This window comes from Plecotus auritus (assembly GCF_963455305.1).
Source record: "Plecotus auritus genome assembly, chromosome: 2".
Classification (NCBI taxonomy): domain Eukaryota; kingdom Metazoa; phylum Chordata; class Mammalia; order Chiroptera; family Vespertilionidae; genus Plecotus; species Plecotus auritus.
Genome location: NC_137771.1, coordinates 135,230,255 through 135,250,109, shown reverse-complemented (window position 1 = coordinate 135,250,109; position 19,855 = coordinate 135,230,255). Strand labels below are relative to the sequence as shown.

Genomic DNA, 19,855 nt, shown 5'->3' with positions numbered 1-19,855 from the left:
TTCATCTGTTTTATATTTAATGGGACCAAAGACAAAAATATGGTTTTACTGAGATATGCATCAGTCCCGCAGATTTACCAGCTCTCTCTGCCTCGAAGACAGGCTTCATCCACACAGAGGACTGGTTAATGATGTAGGGTTCGGGTCAAAGAAATGGTGCAAATTATTCAATCATTTCACTTTATATTCAGGACAGAAGTAATATTTATTTTCTCTTCTCCCACCAGATGTGAGTTCTTTCAATTACTAAATTCCTTAGCTAGTTGTGCAATTCCTCAGAGCCTTATTCAACTACATGGGAAGACTATTTATTGCATAAATGTCAATTTGTTGAGAACAAATTTGTAAAATTTTGTGCAAGCTTCGAGAAAATAACAATTGAGTATTTTATCTTGAAGTAATGTTCTTAAAATTTTATCTGAAAGAATAAACAAGAAAAAGTATCCAAGAAAAATTCTGAGAAGGATCATGACTGGAAAGAACTCCATTTGTATATTTATAACTTCTTTAAAAAATCCTACAAAAATAAGCAACAAGAAGATAATCTTAGAGGTGATCCTAGGTGTGGGTGCAGGTGTGTGTTCATTTACACAGAGTAAGGAAACTTGAAAACTAATGAGAAAAACAAAGTTTTATTTTTTATAAGAAAATAAATTTCATTTAAAAATAAAATTAGATCCTTATTTCATATTTAGTATAATAAATTCCTGATGAACTATAAAGGGTAAAATGAGAAAATTAAGCCAGAGAAGTGAAAATATAAGAAAAAGATATAACTAATTTTGTATTTATTATTTTTGTTTGTTTGTTTTGTTAATCCTTACCTGAGGATTCTTTTCCGCTGTATATTTGTTTTTTTGTTTGTTTGTTTGTTTTTTTCAGAGAGAGTGGAAAGGAGGGAAGAGGTGTGGGAAAAGACAGAGACAGAGAGAGTGAGAGAGAGAGAGGGCCATATTTTTGTCTTGGTCCCATTAAATATAAAACAGATGAAATATGAACTCAGTTTGTTCCATTCTATTACAGAAACTATGCATTCCTATTTTCTAATATTATCACTTTATTGATGTGACAGAGACACATCTCTTGGTGCCTCCCATATGCACCCTGACCAGGGCCTGTGGTGTTCTATCTACTGAGCAACACCAGCCAGAGCAATCACTAATGTTAAGATAAGAAAGAACTAAATATGCGTGAGAGTATTGAAGAAATTCCTGGATTGATTTATTGGACACAACATAAAACATTGGAAGTACTGAAAACCCTACTTCAGAATAAAGAAGAAATTAAAAGTAAAGGTCTTGTTCCATTTTATTAATAAATTAAATAATATTTTTATTCCGTTTGCAGATACCAATCTTCCCACTGTGTATATGTATCTATGCATGTATGTATGTGTGAATATAGATATATATCTACCCATCTATACTTTGTCATGTTAATGATTACTTTAATGATGTGAAATTACTAAAAATAATTTTAAATTATAACATTTTCTGAAAAGCAATTTGGTCAAAGTTATGAAAAGTGAGTGTTTTTATTCATGGATATAATTTTTGCTACAATAATCCCCCTTCTAGAATGGCACTTGGGATTCTAATGAACTATTTATATAAAATGTATGGTATAAAATTTTAAATAATATGAACTGTAGAAAACACTAGAATAGTTAATAACAAGTCTTATTGCTATGATGGGCTATGATACATTCACAGGAAAATTTTTTGAAGTATATTCATATGTAGATACATCAACAATACAAATCTATAATAATAAAAGCATAATATGCTAATTAGACTGGCTGTCCTTCCAGACGACCTTCTGGACGAAGCCAGGGCTGAAAGGGAAGCCAGGTTCCCGGGTGCCAGAGGGAAGCTGGTGCCAGCAGCCAGGGGAAGGAAGGCTTACTCTTGCACGAATTTTGTGCATTGGGCCTCTAGTAAATAAATAAAAAGTATAAAATATGTTCATGGTAAATTATTTACATGTATATGTTTAGTTTAAATATAAACTATTTTGTATAAAAGCTCAGAATTAAATGATGTAAGAGAAGAATTTGTGCACAGTTAATTGAGCAGCAATTATAGCTCTCTCCAAATCAGGGACATTGATTTAGAGATTATGCTGGGCCTAGAGTATAATTTCATGCCCATACTCATTTGTTCTTTGTACTATCCTTGTGTCCTAATCTATCATTGCTCTGTTCATTAAATTTGAAAAACGACAAATTCCAGGGCGTGAAGTTACCCTCAAACAAGAGAACTATGCCCTTTCATATAATTAGACAGGTGTATCCACATTGAACTCTAGGAAGTTTCCTTGCCATCTGATTTATTTTCTTAATGGACTGAGTTTTAGCAAGTAAACTAATTTAAAATCCTATCTCAGGAAATAGGTAAGAGCAATTGTCACACTTATAGGCTAACTATTTTATAACTTAAGGGAAGTATTTATTCTTCACTGAAAAAATCTCTGACAATTCATGAAAAACTATCACATAAATATCAGTGGTTATTTTATCACTACCACCTACATTTTAAATGTCCTTTGAATGTGCAGTATTTCTATCTGTGTGATTTTAGTAATTTCTTTTGTACACCATTTCCCCGTGGCAGAAAGACCATATACTCCCACATTACTCTTCTAAATGCCCTTTATTCTTAGCAAAGACCCTGTATGAAAACCCCTTTAGTACTCCAGGGTCACTACTTAATAAGGTAAATACAGACAAAAAGGGCCTGTCATCCTTTAAAACCTTTCCGTTTCTGAAAGCTAAAATTTAATTCCCTGTGAAAATTCATATATAACTCAATAGCAGAACAGTTTTTCTATGTAGTTGATAGGATTATGACAAAAGGGTAGAAGAATTGATTTTCAACTGAAGTGAGAAATTAAGTTAACCTTAACCTTCACTTGGATATCCATGCTGGTGCACCAGAAAAGACCATGTAGTTTCTTTTTCGTTGTCAGAAAATTCAACCTACCCATATCCATTGTTAAGACATTGTGAAATAGAGGGGCAAGTAGTTTGTGTTTGGGAGAATTGTGATTCTAGACACTGAGGATATGAGTTGATTTGCTACTTAACATATTCAGGATTAATTATAAATAATCGTATGCAGATGATTAAACAAGGTGGATCAAATGGAGAGTTTTTTTTAAATTTTTTTCCTGCACATCCCCCCTGGGGAATGAGCCTACAACCCAGTCATGCGCCCTTGACCATAATTGAACCCAGGACCCTTCAGTCCATAGCACAAGCCCCAGGCTCTATCCAATGAGCCAAATCAAAGTTTTTTAAAAAACATTAATGATAAACATTTATAACGTCCTATTTGTTAATTTTACATGACTTACTTAAAAATATAATTAAATTTTGTTAAACTATTTGAAATATGAACATCTATTTTCAGCCTTATTTAACTACTAGAGTCCCAGTGCACAAAATTCATGCACTGGGAGGGGGGGGGGGTTGTCCCTCAACCCAGCCTGCACCCTCTCCAATCTGGGACCCCTCGAGGGATGTCCGACTGCCGGTTTTTAGAGTTTTAAACTGGCAGTCAGACATCCCTCTCACAATCCAGGACTGCTGGCTCCCATCCGATCACCTGCCTGCCTGCCTGATTACCCCTAACCACTCCCCTGCCAGCCTAATCAACACCTAACTGCTCCCCTGCCTGCCCGATCGCCCCTAACTGTCTTCCCTTGCTAGCCCAGTTGCCCCTAACGGCCCTCCCCTGTAGGCCTGGTCCCCCCCAACTACCCTCCCCTGCAGGCCTGATCGCCCACAACTGCCCTCCCCTGCTGGCCATCTTGTGACCACATGGGGGCAGCCATCTTTGTGTGAGGGTGTGATGGTCAATTTGCATATTACCTCTTTATTATATAGGATGTGCTTTAAAGGATTGTCCAACAACAGACCCACTGCATGGAACACTTTTGGAGATACCACTGGTCTCAAAGGCTAGGGGAGTTCTCTGAGGACATAGTCATCCTCTCTCTACCCCACTTTTCCACACAGCAAAGCTGGAAAGCAGTGGCTGAAAAATAGAACACAAGCTTCCAAAAGAATGGCCCAAACACTTCTGAAGGAGAAGGGTTCCTCAATCTGCAAAGGGATTATTCTTATTCTTGCAAAGATAGAACGCTTCAAGGTATCAAGACTTTCTATGAATCTGTGGTATTTACAGCTTGTGGTACTTGGGAAGAGATAACTATACTGACCAACAAAACAGAATGGAGCCCAGAGAGAAACATACCCATGTTTGCAACTGGAATGTATGACAGAATTTGTACTGCAGCTACATGGGCAAAGGAGAGCTATTCACAAATTGAGCCTGGGCAAGTGGTTACCCATGTATTAAGATTAAAATTACAGTCTTACCTCCCACCTTATGCAAAGTATAAATTAAAGGGGGATTAAAGTCCTAATTGTAAAAAGAAAAATGTTAAAGGAAATATTAGAAAAAAATATCTTTCTAACAACTGAAATTTCTTTACCAAGACACAAAATAACACTAACCATTAAAAACTCTTAAATTTGACTATATTAAAATTCAGAATGTATGCTCATCACAAGGAACCATAAAGAAATTGAAAAGACAGCCACAAATTGAGAGAAAATATATGTCATACAATTATTTTGTGGAATTTCTTATTCAGTATATTAAAAATTCCTGATATATACGCTGTTAATAGAACTAAAATGAAACACTATGTGATTTTAAACATTATGCATTTGTGTCTAATAATTATTATTTCTGTGTGTCACATCGAGAATAATGTAGTATGCCAAAAATTGCACATATCTCTTAAAGTTGTACATTTAAAAGTTACATTTTTTATTTGTTTAGCCATATTCTTCATAGCTCCTTGAGATAAGTCGCATGCTGCCCCTCTTCTCAAGTAATGCTGGAGGGGAAATTGCACAGTTCCTGCTGCAGCTGCTGCTTTTCCAGCAGCCTGGGGAGCTCTGCTGCCTGTGGACTTGGCTTTGAAACTTGGAGAGGGCTCAGCTGCCTGAGCAGCTGAAAGAATCAACCTATGCTGACCTCATTTTATGCTAAAGTTTTTTTGAACCAGACATGTCTATTCACACACTGTGATATTCATTAAATGACCTGTCTAGATGAGGTTGGATCAATATTATGTCTAACAATAAAATTTATTTTAAAATATATTTTATTAATTTTTTTAGAGAGGAAGGAGGGGGAGAGAGAGAGAGAGAGAGACAGAGAGAGAAACATTGATGTAAGCGAGAATGGCCCCTGACCAGAGGCCATTCAAAGCTGCAACCTGGGTATGTATATTGATCAGGAATTGAACCAGTGACTTTCTGGTGCTTAAGACGATGCTCAATCAACTGAGCCACACTAGCCAGGGCCTAACTTAAAAAGTTTATTACTTTAAGTACAAGCATCACTAAAGCAACAGCAACTTGGGGAGATTATATATTTCTAAAATAATTTCCAAGTTATGTAAATTAATAGCAGTGCCATTTTACCACAATATGCATACTCTTACTCGTATTTATATACAGTGGTTAGTTATTATTATTTAAAATGTGAACATAGACTTTCTATTGCAAATTTCATATCTTTAGGTCTTAGTTTTTTGTATCTACATGTTGTATATGTTTAACTCATTAGGTATAGGAATGGAAATAGCATAATTTGATCAACATAAATGAAAGGCTTAATCATTTAACATCCTAAACAAATTTATAGATAGATAAATAAATATTTTGATGCCATACTGATGCTACATTCAATGTTCTTTTCACTTGGCAAAAAAAAATTTCTTTTTTAAAGTATATTTTTATTGATTTCAGAGAGGAAGGGAGAGAGAGAGAGAGAGAGAGAGAGAGAGAAACATCAATGAAGAGAATCATTGATCGGCTGCCTCCTGCACGCCCCCTACTGGGGACCGAGCCCACAACTTGGTCAGTCATGTGCCCTGATGGGGAAGCAAACCCGGGACCCTACACAGGCTGAGGCTCTATCCACTGAACCAAACCAGCTAGAGCGAAAAATAATTTCTGAAGGTTATAAATAGTTCAAACTGCAGGATTAAGAGAACAGTATAAAATATGGAAAAATCAAAATGGATAAGTAAATAGTATTAAAGAAGGAGAAATTTACTATTAGTAATTGTTATTAATAAAACAATAACTCATACTCATTATGCTTACCACCCTGTAATTTACAAAGGGTATCCAAGTACCTGCACCTTAACAGAAAAGTTTAAATCCCAAGATCTACCTCTAGGGATCTCTCATAAAAATACCTCATTTTCTTTCTTCCAGTGATAGGCATTTTGAACACTGCCTAAACAACCCATTCACACCCTAATCAAATTTCTTACTCCCCATTAATGTTGTACTTCACCTAGTTCTTCATGCTTTTTTCCAGTCAATCCATTATTTTATTCAAGTTCAATCCCTTCCTTTTCAATGCCTTTATGTGGTCCTTGCTTTAAGGCATATAAGGAATAACAACTCACAAATCAAACCCTTGTGAATGTAAATTCTCAAGTATCCTATAATACATTCAGTCTCCAACCTTGGTGAAATAATACCTTAGAAACAACTCATTTATATTGTGAGTCTTTCTGACAAAAAATCTCACATAATTTATCAATGCTTCCACAAAAGCAATATTTTGAAATTTAACAATTTATATCTGAATTTTATTTTGATATTCCACTTGAAATAAATGAAATTCCAAATGCAATCATACATAATGTTACAATGCAATAAGTGTTTCTATAAATTGAAGGTTACTTTGATAAAGGATATTCAACATTAATTATTCTAAAAATAACTTTTAAAATTTAATTGTCATAATATATGAATAAAGTCAAAGGAAAGTTAATAGATTTAAATTATTTATTAGAGAGCATTTTGCTTGGGTTTGCATACTCTACCTGCTTTCCTTTGCCAATGCATAAAATAAAGGCCTAATTAAAAACCAAAAAAGGAATGATGATGCCTTAATCAGACATTCATCAACAAGAGTCATCATAAAATATGTTAATTGATGTCCTGATATAAAGCATAATGATACTACAGTACAATTGCTGTTAATATGCAAAAGGCCAACAAGAAATATACCTGGTTGTTTGTGTGCTGCTTAAGAAACTATGGCTGCAAAGTCTAGTTTTTGACATTGTACATGCCAGCCAATGTCCTAAATGTTTACAGGTATCAACTCACAGCAATGCTAAGAAGCAAAAATATAAAGCTTATTTGTCAGATGAGGAAATCAAGGCACAGAGAAGTTAAAACTTGCCTAATGTCATATAGTTACTAAGTAACAAAGCTGGACTCAAACCCAGATAATTTATCTTCATTTTCTATACTTAACCTTTTATGTCAAACTGAAATAACTTTTCTGTTTAATATTTGTCTAAATAATGCCCTTGGAACAAAATTTCTATTTTCATGTCAATATCAGACATTCAATATGTTAAGTAGATAATGGGGAAAAATTAAATGTTCATGTAAATTAAGTTTATCCAAAATGTTATATATTGTGTAACAGCCTACATTTCTTTATTTTTATGTATGCGGACACAATTAAAAGGTGCTAATTATTATGAATATATCTAATTGGCTATAAGTCAATTTAAATTATATCATTCCATTATTTTTATTTGCCTACATCATTAAACATGATTGAGACAATTCTTTTGCCTATCAAACCAAAGGATGATAGACTACACAAATATATATGGTCTTTAACTTTAATTTTCTCTCCTACCCTATACTAGTATTTTTCAAATTTTATGATAAACATGAAAACTAGTGTTTTTGATAAAGTCCTGTACTTCACCGTATAAATTTGAAAACAATACAAGATTACTATATTGTATTACATGGAGATGAGGGCACATAGACTAGTGAGAAAAGAAATTTGTCTTTATTTAAAATAGACAGATGGGTGGATGAGACATATAGTGACTAATGTGAGCTAAGAACTTGACCAAAATCAACCAATATTTTTTAAAAGGAATTAAAATAAGTTGTATAATTGCAGTACTGATGTTCTTTCCCAAAGTGGTTGTCCAAATAAAGGTTTATTGATGTAAATTAAATTTAAACTAATAAAAATATATGGTGCCCTGACCAGTGTTGCTCAGTGGTTAGAGTGTCAGCCTAAGCACCGAGGAGTTGCGGATTCAATTCCCGATCATGGGCATGTATCTGGGTTGCTGGTTCGATCCCAGGCCCAGGTCAGGGTGTGTGCAGGAGGCAACCAATTGAAGTGTCTCTCTCACATCCGTTTTCCTATTTCCCTCCTCCCTCCCTCCTCATTTCCATCCTGTCTCTAAGAAAATCAATGGAAACATATTCTCTGGTGAGGATTAACAACAACAAAACAAAACACAAAAAAAAACATATGGTGTATTAAAGCAATGCTTCTCAAAAATTTCCACAAAAGTTTCTTCCTTAACACAGAATAGTAAACATTCTATGGGAATTAGAACTAGGCTTTAAGAGGCCCATTTTATGCAGAAAACCCATATTTTGGATTTAAATTCATCTCTATAGAAAGATGTGCAAGTTTTATTCTGAAGATTAGCATATTACTGAGATATGATCATGTACGCTCCAGATTACATGTTCTTGAGTTGAGAAAGTCTTTTATCAGTGGTAAAAACGTTTGCTCTCTAATTATTATTCCACATCTTTCTATTGATACCTATTTTCAAATTTTTAGCAGTAATCAGGACATTTGGGGTTGATCTTTTAAATCACTTATAATAGACTATTTTTAATCAAATGAAAGAAACCTCCCTAACTCCTTGATCTTTAAGCAAATGCATTTACTCAAGAATAAATAATAACATCTGCCAAGTTCTAGTCCATGCACTGAAGATCCAGTGTTGAACAAAACAGACCAACCAATCTTGCTCTAGTGAAACTTATATTTTAAAGAAGTGAGAAGCACTGTGTGTGTGTGTGTGTGTGTGTATGTGTGTGTGTGTGTAACATAGAATTTGTTAGATGGTCATAAATGCAATTGACAATAAATTTGATACGGAGAACAGGTGATGTTAAATGTGTCAGAAGGGTTGCCTGGGAAAGGCTAACAGAGTATAGTTTTGAATTTGCCCTGAAACATTTTTGGTGGAGTGAAAATCCAATTGGATAACAAAATATTGAGGGAACAAACAGCAAGTACAAAATGCCTAATGAAGAAATAACTCCTGGTGAAAAGGAAAAAAAAGTGGGGGGAGGGGTTTGCAACCTAGTTCAGTATCTGGTTAAAACTGTAGTGTACTTCCCGGCTCTGACTGACCTGGGCGGAAATGCAGAGACTAACCCAGAGCCCTACCACAGCTGACTTGGGCGGAGCTTCAGGGGCCGCCACAGGAGGAGATATATAGGTCAGAGCCTCCCCACGAGTTCAGTTCAGGCTTTGCATCCGGAATTCCCCTGCACTAGCAGATCTGCGAAATAAAGGTTAAACTTTCCTCCCTCAGAGTGCTTGCTGGCTGATCGTTCTCCCCTGCATTCTGCCACAGCACTGGCACAGCAAAGAGACCAGTGTGACCTGAGCACGGGGAGGCGGTAGGAGACCTAACCGGAGATGAAGTTGGGAAAGGTCAGACTGTGTATGGCCTTATAGGCCACTGGAAGGACTTTGGCTTTCTCTGAGTGGAATGGGAATCCTTGGGGAGCTTGAATGATGGTATTACATGTTCTGACTTACATTTTATCCGAATAATGCTGTCTGTGATTTTGAAAGTAAACTGAAGACAGGAAAAGGTAGAAACAGGGCAAGCACTTATGCAGTTATGGCAATACTCCAGGAGAGAGATGATGACTCTTAATTTGGAGCATAGAGTTAGAAGAGGGTGGTTCTTGGACTTTTCTTGAAGCATAAATAATAATTTAAGAAATACAGGGTAGAGAAAAAGTAGGTTTATGGTTGTGAGTATGCAAAATAGAGTTTATTCTTAAAATTATACAATTATTAATTATTGTATAATTTTCCATATGAACAACTGTAAACCTACTTTTGCCCCAACCTGTACTTTATTTTTTAAAACACAAAGTTCTCATTATTCGCACAAGTATCTGTGGTCCACCATTAGAAATTTCCACAACCAATGCCTTTTAATAATTAGATGAAAATAATTATTGAAAAAAACCTCTCTCAAATATATATTCATTTCCCAATGGAATTATGCTTCCTTCTGTTTAATTTTATTTAAAACTTATTTTATAATACTAAAACTAAAACCAAAATGTTTTCTTAGCATTTAAGTTGTCAACCCTTGCCCATATTTACACTTTTGTTTTGCTCATCATTAGCTCGTAGTTCTTGGCCTGTAATTGCAATCTCTTCCCTAAGAAAATTTACAATATGTTTTTAAATACATTATCAAATGACATAATGAGATAGACTGGAAAAATAATTACTTTCTAAACACACAAAACACAATATTCGCCTTTACACTTCAGCGAACTCTGCTAACTGGTGGACAATCTGCTCATTACGGTCTCCGTTCTGATTTATACTGACTTTGAGAGCCTGTGCCGGAGTTCTCATGGCTGGTTAATATAGCCAAAATTAACAGATTGACTCTGCCATGCCCTATTCATTTTCCATGAAGAGATTCAGTTAAAAGGTGCATAGCTTATGATTCTTCATTTCCCAGAGATGAAAGGTAGATCATCACCTAAATTTGATGCACTTTTTCTGTACTTTAACTCACTGGGAATAATTAGTTCATTTTCTTCATAATAACTGTACGTCTATGACCATTTAAACTATTTCAATAAAAATAATCCAAAGATATCCTTGGCAATTATACACATAATGTAAGCAATGAAGGTAGGGGGAACTTTTCCCATATGCATTCCCAGTGCTAGGGGGCTCTAGGCCAGCCCCAAACCTTCTTGATAATTCCCATTCTTCATTCATAGTTTCATATTCCTGAACATATAAAGCATGCTGAGTAAAGCAAATGACTATTAAGAAAAAAATCCATATTCATATCAAGAGTTGATTTGTTTTTAACTGGTTCATATTATATATTAATTTGACCAGAAACCTATATTTAAAGGCCACTGGCTATGCAGCTAAGACCACAGTGAAAGAGAGAAAATAAGCTTGATCCTGGTATGAAGGTCAAGAAGGCTAGTTCCAAAAGCCCTTCTTCAGACAGAAGGAGAGTGGCCCTCCCGTTCCTCCTTTGCAGTGAGGTGTAACTGTGTGTGATTCACTTTGGCTGCAGAAACATGGGTAGAAGTGATGTGAATTTCTTCTTGTCAGTAGCATAATGAATTCTCCTGCTTCACCACCCCCCACTCTCTCCTGAGATAATGGAGGGACATGAAAATACATGCTAAATTGGGGGTTCGGGAGCCTGGATCCCTGAATGGCTGAAATAAACAGATTCATCTTCCAACCATGTTGAGCGAGCAGGCTTGAGCAACAAATAAGCCTCTGCTAACTGAAGCCACTGAGATCTGGGGGTTGTTCATAAATTTGGCGGTTATACAGTAGTAACTGTATACACACAGCAAGTAACCATATAATCTACTAAAGAAAGCAGGTGGTAACAGGACTAGAGAAAGTAGTTACACTGAGATGTGAAAATGTGCTAAATTGCCCAAAACACAGGAGACTATGAGGCCAAGGAGAGTTTGAGAAAATTGAGGGTTTTATCTGATGGAAGTTTATACTATATTTACTAGTTTATCTCCTTCGATCCATATTTATAGAGAATATGCTGGAATAAAAAAAAAAACAGTTGGAAGTCGATTACCACTGTTGTTAAAGTCTTGGAGATAAAAGTATATTTTTTATGTTTGAAATATGATAGGTAATAGGGTTTATTCTTGAGAAACAATAAGAGGCTTTGGTCAGAGTATATCAGCAGCTTCCAGAAAGCATTTTCCCCAAAGTGAAACTACTACTCTACTTAGTTATAGAGCAAATCTTATTATAGTGTTCCTGCAGTGACACCCTGCTTTAAACACTTCACAGGAGACAAGCATCTAATCCTCACAAATGGTATCCTCCCAGTTGGGTACTGAGGTTATGCCAATGTAAGAGATTTTAGGAAACTGAGGCATAAACAGTACATGTAATACGCCCAACGTTATACCGGTAGTAATTGGCAGAACTGGGATTTAAATCCAAGCATTTTGGCTCCAGTCTGTGCTTTTGAAAACTATAATCTACTGCTGCTCAGTAAGGATTAGCAGTTAATTTCTTTCAATGCTTTAAAAAAATAACCAGTTCTTATATGAAATCCAGGGTTTTACAGAAGATTGAGCCAGATAGAAGAGAATGACAGACCAAATTCTATGTAATCCATGTACCTAGCCCTGACTAAATTTACCTGCATTTGTCAAGAATCGGTAAGACAGACGTGGATCAGACATCATGGGTTTAATGTACTAGTAAGGTGGTTTGCCCAGAGCCCAGGGGCTCCAGAAGGGTCTGGGTTCCACACTCTTAGAAGTGACAACAGCTAACTTAGATAATCAGAGTCTGTAATTCACTAATTAAAAGGCAGACTGAGTCCTGCCAGGTTAAAGACAAGCTGGGATATTCTGCCAAACATAGGAGGAGTAGCAACAACTTCACAGAGCATATGACCCGGAGAAACTGTTTGGTTCTAAGTCCAAATTGTAGAAATAACTTTCTATTCGCTGGGTGACTGAGTTTTAGCAAATGATTTAACTCCTTTAAGCCACTGAAACTTCAGATAATAAGGCTACCTTTTAAGATCAATAAAGAATTAAGTGAGCTGATGTTTTCAAAGCACTTGGAACACTTCCAGGCATTTTTCTAAATATGACAGGGTTTGAGGACAGCGTTAAAAACTTCTTGAGAATACAGCTGTGTTTTAAATGCTTATTCTAACATATACCACCAATTTATATATTTAGGTTGAGTTACGCATGTTATTTGACCTGTAACTTCCACTCCCCCCCCCCATTTTTTTCATTTCCTTTTCACTTACTGAATGCATGCTAAGTAACTGCATATAGCCCTAGCTGTTTTCACTTAATGGATAGAGCATCAGCCTATGGACTGAAGGGTCCCTGGTTCAATTCTGGTCAAGGGCACATGCCCAGGTTGCGGGCTCAATCCCCAGTAGGGGGCATATAGGAGGCAGCCACTCAATGATTCTCTCTCATCATTGATGTTTCTATCTTTCCTTTCCTCTCTGAAATCAATAAAAATATATTTAAATAAAAATTAAATAACTGCATCTGCCCTGCTCTTCAAACCTCCTTATAGAAAAAGATATTGTTTGCTAATAAATAATTTAATTTGTATTAGCTCTTATTAACATTAACTATAAACTCTCTAGTTTTTACATCTCAAAGAAGATTAGTGAATCCCACCCACTTGCTCTGGATAAGGATAATTATGTTTAAAATGCTGCACAAAAAATATTTGCAATAATTTGTGTACAATCTTTTCTTTAATATATTTTATTGACTTTTTACAGAGAGGAAGGGAGAGGGAGAGAGAGTTAGAAACATCGATGAGGGAGTAACATCAATCAGCTGCCTCCTGCACACCCCCTACTGGGGATGTGCCTGCAACCAAGGTACATGCCCTTGACCGGAATCGAACCTGGGACCTTTCAGTCTGCAGGCCGATGGACTGAGCCAAAGCGGTTAGGGCAATTTGTGTACAATCTTATGCATGTAAGTTATGTAAATGATGGCTTCATGGTTCCTGATTCTTAGCTATAATGCTGGTTTGTGTCATTTCATCATTGAGCAATGACTATATGTTATATATCAGTTAATAGCCCTTCCTATCCGCTGGTTTTGAACCCCAGATTGAATACAAACCCATCACCTGTTCTGTGGAGTCCCGTTTCACTGTCCTCTTTCATCTCAAGATACATGCCCCCTGCTGTTTTATACGTTCTGCATTCCTTCCATCACTCCACAGGTTAGCTGTTTCTCCCTTCTCATAAGGTAATTTATCTTTGACAAAAACATGACATGTAGTCAATACCTCTTTTTTTCAGAGGAAAACTGAGCTCCCAACTTGTCTCTCATTTTTTTGCTAAAATTGCCACATGCCATAACAATGGGCTCAGTTTCTCATTTGTTAACATTTGATATCAGAGTTCAACTTACATGTTTACTTCTATTGACTATTAATGAGGCTTTTTTTCATTATCTCCTTCAGCTTCTGGTAGCTTATCTACATGGCAACCAATAGCTCTTATAAATAAAATATACACATAATAAAACCTTTATTATTTGAACTCACAATATTAAAGACAAAATAAATCAATAAAAGTTCATCAGTTGTATCAGCTGGTAAAATGCAAGTACTCCGAGATAAGAAGTTAGTGTGTGCCAACTATAAAGTAATGTAATTATGAACAAAATATATTGACCAGTACAAAGAAATAACTCAAAAGCCAAAATATGACATTTAAATGAAACTCCTCATATACTCGAATTATCTTGTCGCTAATGGTATATGGGAAGTTATGACTTTGGATAATTCAAGAAAATAGCAAGGATCTCATTCTCTTGACTGACAGGAGAAAATATATGGGGTGTGTGTGTGTGTGTTTTGTCGTTATTAAAATGTATATTCAAAAACAGTAACTTCATGCATTACTCCTTCGCAAATGATGTTTTAAATATTATTTAAATTTGTTAAAGGGCTCTTATGGGAGTAAAATTTTAAAAGACCAATAGGAATTCTAATATTTTTTTTTCAGAATGGCTAGCAACAGGACTAATTCTAAGTGCTGTGCTCACACCTCATATTTGAACCTCACAGGTAATTGCCCAGCACAATGGAACACCAGTGGTGGGCATGGTACCTTTCCCTGTACTGAGCTCATATTGCAGAACTCCAATTTGGCCTGTTTCTTCCACTTTTCCTGTCATTTGTCCATTTTCCCCTTAGTCTACTAAATGCAGAGTAAAGAAACCACACCTAGCCAGACTATAAAGTCATTATAAACTATAGATTACTACTTGTTTTCTTTACTTAGACAAAGCGATTAACGATAAGAGAATATAAATGCATTACTCCAGTGATGTGACTAAAGTCAATTCTAGTACTTAGGTACTCCATCATGTTGGGCTGTTACTCCCAGGATGGTGAGGTTAGTGTAAAGAATATGATACCTTTATAAAAAATAGTTTTTGATACTTAGCATTTATTTTCACAAGTTCTATTTACCCACTACTACTGACACCCCACATTTTTGTCCTTATGATTGAAATTGTTGGTTGAAATTGTCCTTATGTTGAATATTGGCATATAGTAAAATATGCCAATAACAGCAAGCATAAATTGCATCCCATATAATTTTAAAAAGGCCCTGAAAAGTATGAAATAAAAATACCTTGTTAGCTATTAAAATTTCATTTCACTTGATATATTTGACTAATAATCTATGAACTTTAAGTCTCTAAACCCAAATGTCCAACTGGTTTTTAAAAAATGAAGTGTGAATCATTTGGTAAAATCATAAGCAAACAAAAAACCCTGAAGGAAACCTCTAGGGAATCATTGAGTTTCACCTGCATTTTCTTATCATCTTGAGTGTTCTATGTCATTTCCAAAAGCAGCACCTACCCCCCTCCAGAGAAAAGTCTCTGTAACCCATTACTAAGAATACATAATGAATAAAGTATAAAAATATATTTCGTGACACTGCAGATAAAGTGTATTGGTGTAAGTTTTCCCTGTTAGGAACAGAAGGCAACAAAGAAAAGAATAGCTGAAAGCAATGTCATCACTCACTGAGGAATTCTGACTCCATCCACTGAATTACCAGTAACCAAAATCCACGTCACCTGCTCCTTTAGATAAGGTAGAGGCCAACATAGAAAACCCAATCTTTTTATCTATCTATATAAATGCACATTTGTGTACAAAAAAAACCAAAACTTTTTAGATGTATATTTCAGGATTAAATACATTAGTAATTCTGTATTTGAATATTCCATAACAAAAAGTTAAAATATTTAGCCCGCTGGCTTGGCTCAGTGTTTGAGCATTGACCTATGAACCAGGAGGTCATGGTTTGGTTCCCAGTCAGAGCACATGCCTGGGTTTTGGGGTCCATCATCAACAGGGAGTGTACAGGAGGCAACTGATCAATGGTTCTCTTTCATCATTAATGTTTTTTTTTTTTCTCTCTCTCCCTCTCTCTTCTTCTCTGAAATCAATAAAAATATATTTAAAAAAAGAAAATATGAGAGAAAACCCCAAATGTGTAAGTAAAAAGGTTCATGAAATATTGTTTGTGAAAGAATCTTCTTCAGCAAGACTTAGACACTGTAATTACTATAACTGATCAATTTCTAGTCACTTCCTCTGTTTTTAGGAGGCAGCTGTTAGATTGTTATAAACTAACAATCTAAGTCCAGTCATTTAAACTGATTGACACTAGTTTTCATCACCTCTAATAGGGGGATGGTATTCATCAATTTCTTATTACAATAATGAATACATATGGTTTTGGGTGTAAAAGGATTTTGAAATTATGCAGCAGTACACATTTGTAAGACAGCGATATTTTTAAATGTCTAAATTTATGTTTACATTACAGAATTATATTGTGCCAGTGACTAAGCAAATTTTAATAGCCCTCATTACATAACAGCATAATTACAGTTTATTGTTATAGATGAAATAAATTCTAGAGAATTTTGAAGTTGTGAATATATTTTTTCCAGAGTTTTACATGATCAATAATGGATAAAGGAATGTAGTTACTGGTCTTTTGTAGTTACTGGTCTTAGTTTGAAGGTGACTCTTCATTTGAAAAGTTTATGGAATATGGCCCTACCAGTGTGGCCCAGTGATAGAGCATCGGTCCACCCAGCAAAGGGTCACAGGTTCAATTTCTGGTCAAAGGCAGGTACCTAAGTGTCTGATTGGACCCCTCCTGGACCATGTGCTGGAGGCAACCAATCAATGTGTCTCTGACATTGATGTTTCTCTCTCTCTTTCTCTCTCCTCCTCCCAATCCCTACTTTCCATTCTGTCTAAAACTCAATGGAAAGAGTATCCTCTGGTGAGGAAAAAAAAAATGTTTATGGAATATAAATTTTATAATCCTATATAATAAAGAGGTAATATGCAAATTGACCATCACTCCAACACACAAGATGGCTGCCCCCATGTGGTCAAAGATGGCCACCACAAGATGGCCAGCAGGGGAGAGAAGTTGTGGGTGATCAGGCTGGCAGAGGAGGGCAGTTGGGAGTGACCAGTCTTGCATGGGAGAACAGTTGGGTGGGGACCCAGGCCTGCAGGGGAGGGCAGTTGTGGGGGGACCAGGCCTGCAGGGGAGGGCAGTTAAGGGTGACCAGGCCAGCAGGGGAGCAGTTAGGTGGCAATCAGGCTGGCAGGGAGTGGTTAAGGGGTGATCAGGCTGGCAGGCAGAAGCGGTTAGGGGCGATCAAGCAGGCAGGCATGTGAGCAGTTGGGAACCAGCAGTCCTGGATTGTGAGAGGGATGTCCCAGATTGAAGAGGGTACAGGCTGGGCTGAGGGACACACCCCCCCACGTACAAATTTGTGCACCAGGCCTCTAGTCTGTATATATAATATTACTGATAATTTTGGCCTTTTAAAATTGTTTTAAGTTTTACAACCAAATAGTTTTGGTTTGTTTGTTTCACAGATATAGAGCTGATATATTTAATATATGACATTTTCTGAACTATGTATTATTTTGTATCTCTCTATATACATATTTACATTTACTTATGAATAAAAGTTTTTCCTTAGCCATTGCTTATTTTGGCAAAATGTGTCCACCATCCAGATATCACATAAGGAACTGTTTGACATTGAAACGGGGACTCAGAACTGTTGGACATTGAAATTGGGACTCAAACATTTTTTGTTATTATATGTTTATTTCTAGTCTGCAGAGGCAAGATTTTTTAAAGGAAAGAAATGGGGAAAAAATAGATACAGAGGCAAAGAAGCATTGAACAGACTACAGCGGGAAGGCAGGGGAGGTTGGGGGGGAGTGGCTGTAAGAGACCAACTGAAGTACTTGTACACATGCATATGAGCATAACCAATGGATACAAGACACTGTGGGGGGGGCAGGTAAAGGCATTTATTGAGGGGTATGTGAGGCCGGGAGGGAGGTCAATGGGGAAAAAAAAAAAAAAGGAGACATATGTACTACTATTTGTAATACTTCAAACAATAAAAAATAAAAAAATAAAAAAATAAAAATTAAGTTAATAATAATTTATTATGAATCAAACTAAATCATGAGAATCATGAATTCTAATATATTCATAGAAATAAGAATTGTTTCTTATAACAATTTCAAAGTTACAAGATAGCAGTATAATAAGCAATATTCAAGGTATTAGAAGAACATATTTTGTTTTATTTGAAATTACATCCATGTTATGGAGACAAGGAACATATTTAGTGTTATTAAAAATAAGTGAAATATTTCAATAGTTCAAATATTTTGTTTTAAAAAGTGTTATAGAATTATGACTAAAACTTATTTTATTTTAAATTTACTTTAAAAATTATATGTCAAAATTCTAGTTCATCTTTTTAGGACAATTTATTATCTGCATTTAATAAGAATTCAACATGGTTACTCACTACATTTTCAGCAAGTAAGAGATATTTGATAAGATTTAAAGTTTGACTGAAGTTACAACAACAAATTTCCAGATATTCAGTATTAAACAAGTATAATTAACCCTGCTAAAATCACAAAAATTGTGTTATAAGTATAAGCAGCTCATAGAAAAGGTCTTACCAATTGACATTCAGGATATTTTACATGGCAGACATTTTTATGTACTATACCATGAAGGCTACACTGAAAAAAATTCAGAAACATCTCCTAGTTAACTTTATTTTTATGTGTGGTTACAGATGAGCATTTTGCAATTTATGATGTTATCTAGATGGCACCTCCTTAATTAAGGCATAATTTATTATTGTATCTTAATAATTATAAAAGGGGTCTAATTCCTAAATAGTAATATATACTACTTGTTTATATGCAAAAGCACTTAAAAGGTAACTCGCAGAACTAAATTTACCCAAGGCACACCCTCAGAGGTAATTTTGTAAATAGAATCTCTTATCTTAAGCTCAGACCAAAGCTTGCCTGCCAGGTGCCACTTAATTAAAGCTCTTCTTATGAAAGTAAATATTAACCAACTCCTCAATGCTTCTGAGAAACTGGTTCTCATTAAACTACTCCACTATATCCACAGACACAACCTGGGAAGTTCATTTGCAATGGATTCTACAAGCTGAGTTAGTTCTGTTATTTGGTCATAGAAGCACTTTGCTCTTATTGTTAGTGATTAGGTGCTATTAGCCCAAAGCCAAACTGCAAGGAAAAAAATAAAGTTTTGTCAAGTTGCTAGAAACTGGAGATCAATCTTTCTTGAAAAAAGACAAATGCAACTTGACTGTGACTTACAATTACATTCTTAAAAAAAGTGTTTATAAAATAAATAGTTTTAAAATCGTCTACACCCAGCCACTGTAGCTCAGGAGGTCACAGTTCCATTTCCAGTCAGGGCACATGCCTGGGTTTCGGGCTGGATCCCAGTAAGGGGCAGACAGGAAGCAGCCAATCAATAATTATCTCTCATTATTGATGTTTCTCTCCTTTTCTCTTTGAAATCAATAATAAAAAAAATTATTTAAAAAATCACTTACATTTATCCATTGTCATTTAAGAAAAGCATGTTCATCATAATGTTTCTAAAACACAATAAAGTAATATTTCAGGTATTTATATACATACTAGAGGCCCAGTACATGAAATCCGTGCATGGGTAGGGTCCCTAGGCCTGGCCGGCAATCAAGGCTGATCTGCGGGGG

The 19,855-nt window shown here is 35.6% G+C and overlaps 1 protein-coding gene and 1 pseudogene across 7 annotated transcripts in view; one reads left to right on the top strand and one right to left on the bottom strand.

The window, feature by feature from the left end:
- Window positions 1–19,855, bottom strand: part of CADM2 (cell adhesion molecule 2) — a 1,275,304-nt gene that overhangs the window by 1,046,517 nt on the left and 208,932 nt on the right. The gene's annotated exons all lie outside the window — the stretch shown is intronic.
- Window positions 1–19,855, top strand: part of LOC308242614 (mitotic spindle assembly checkpoint protein MAD2A-like) — a 149,637-nt pseudogene that overhangs the window by 109,213 nt on the left and 20,569 nt on the right. The window lies entirely within an intron of this gene.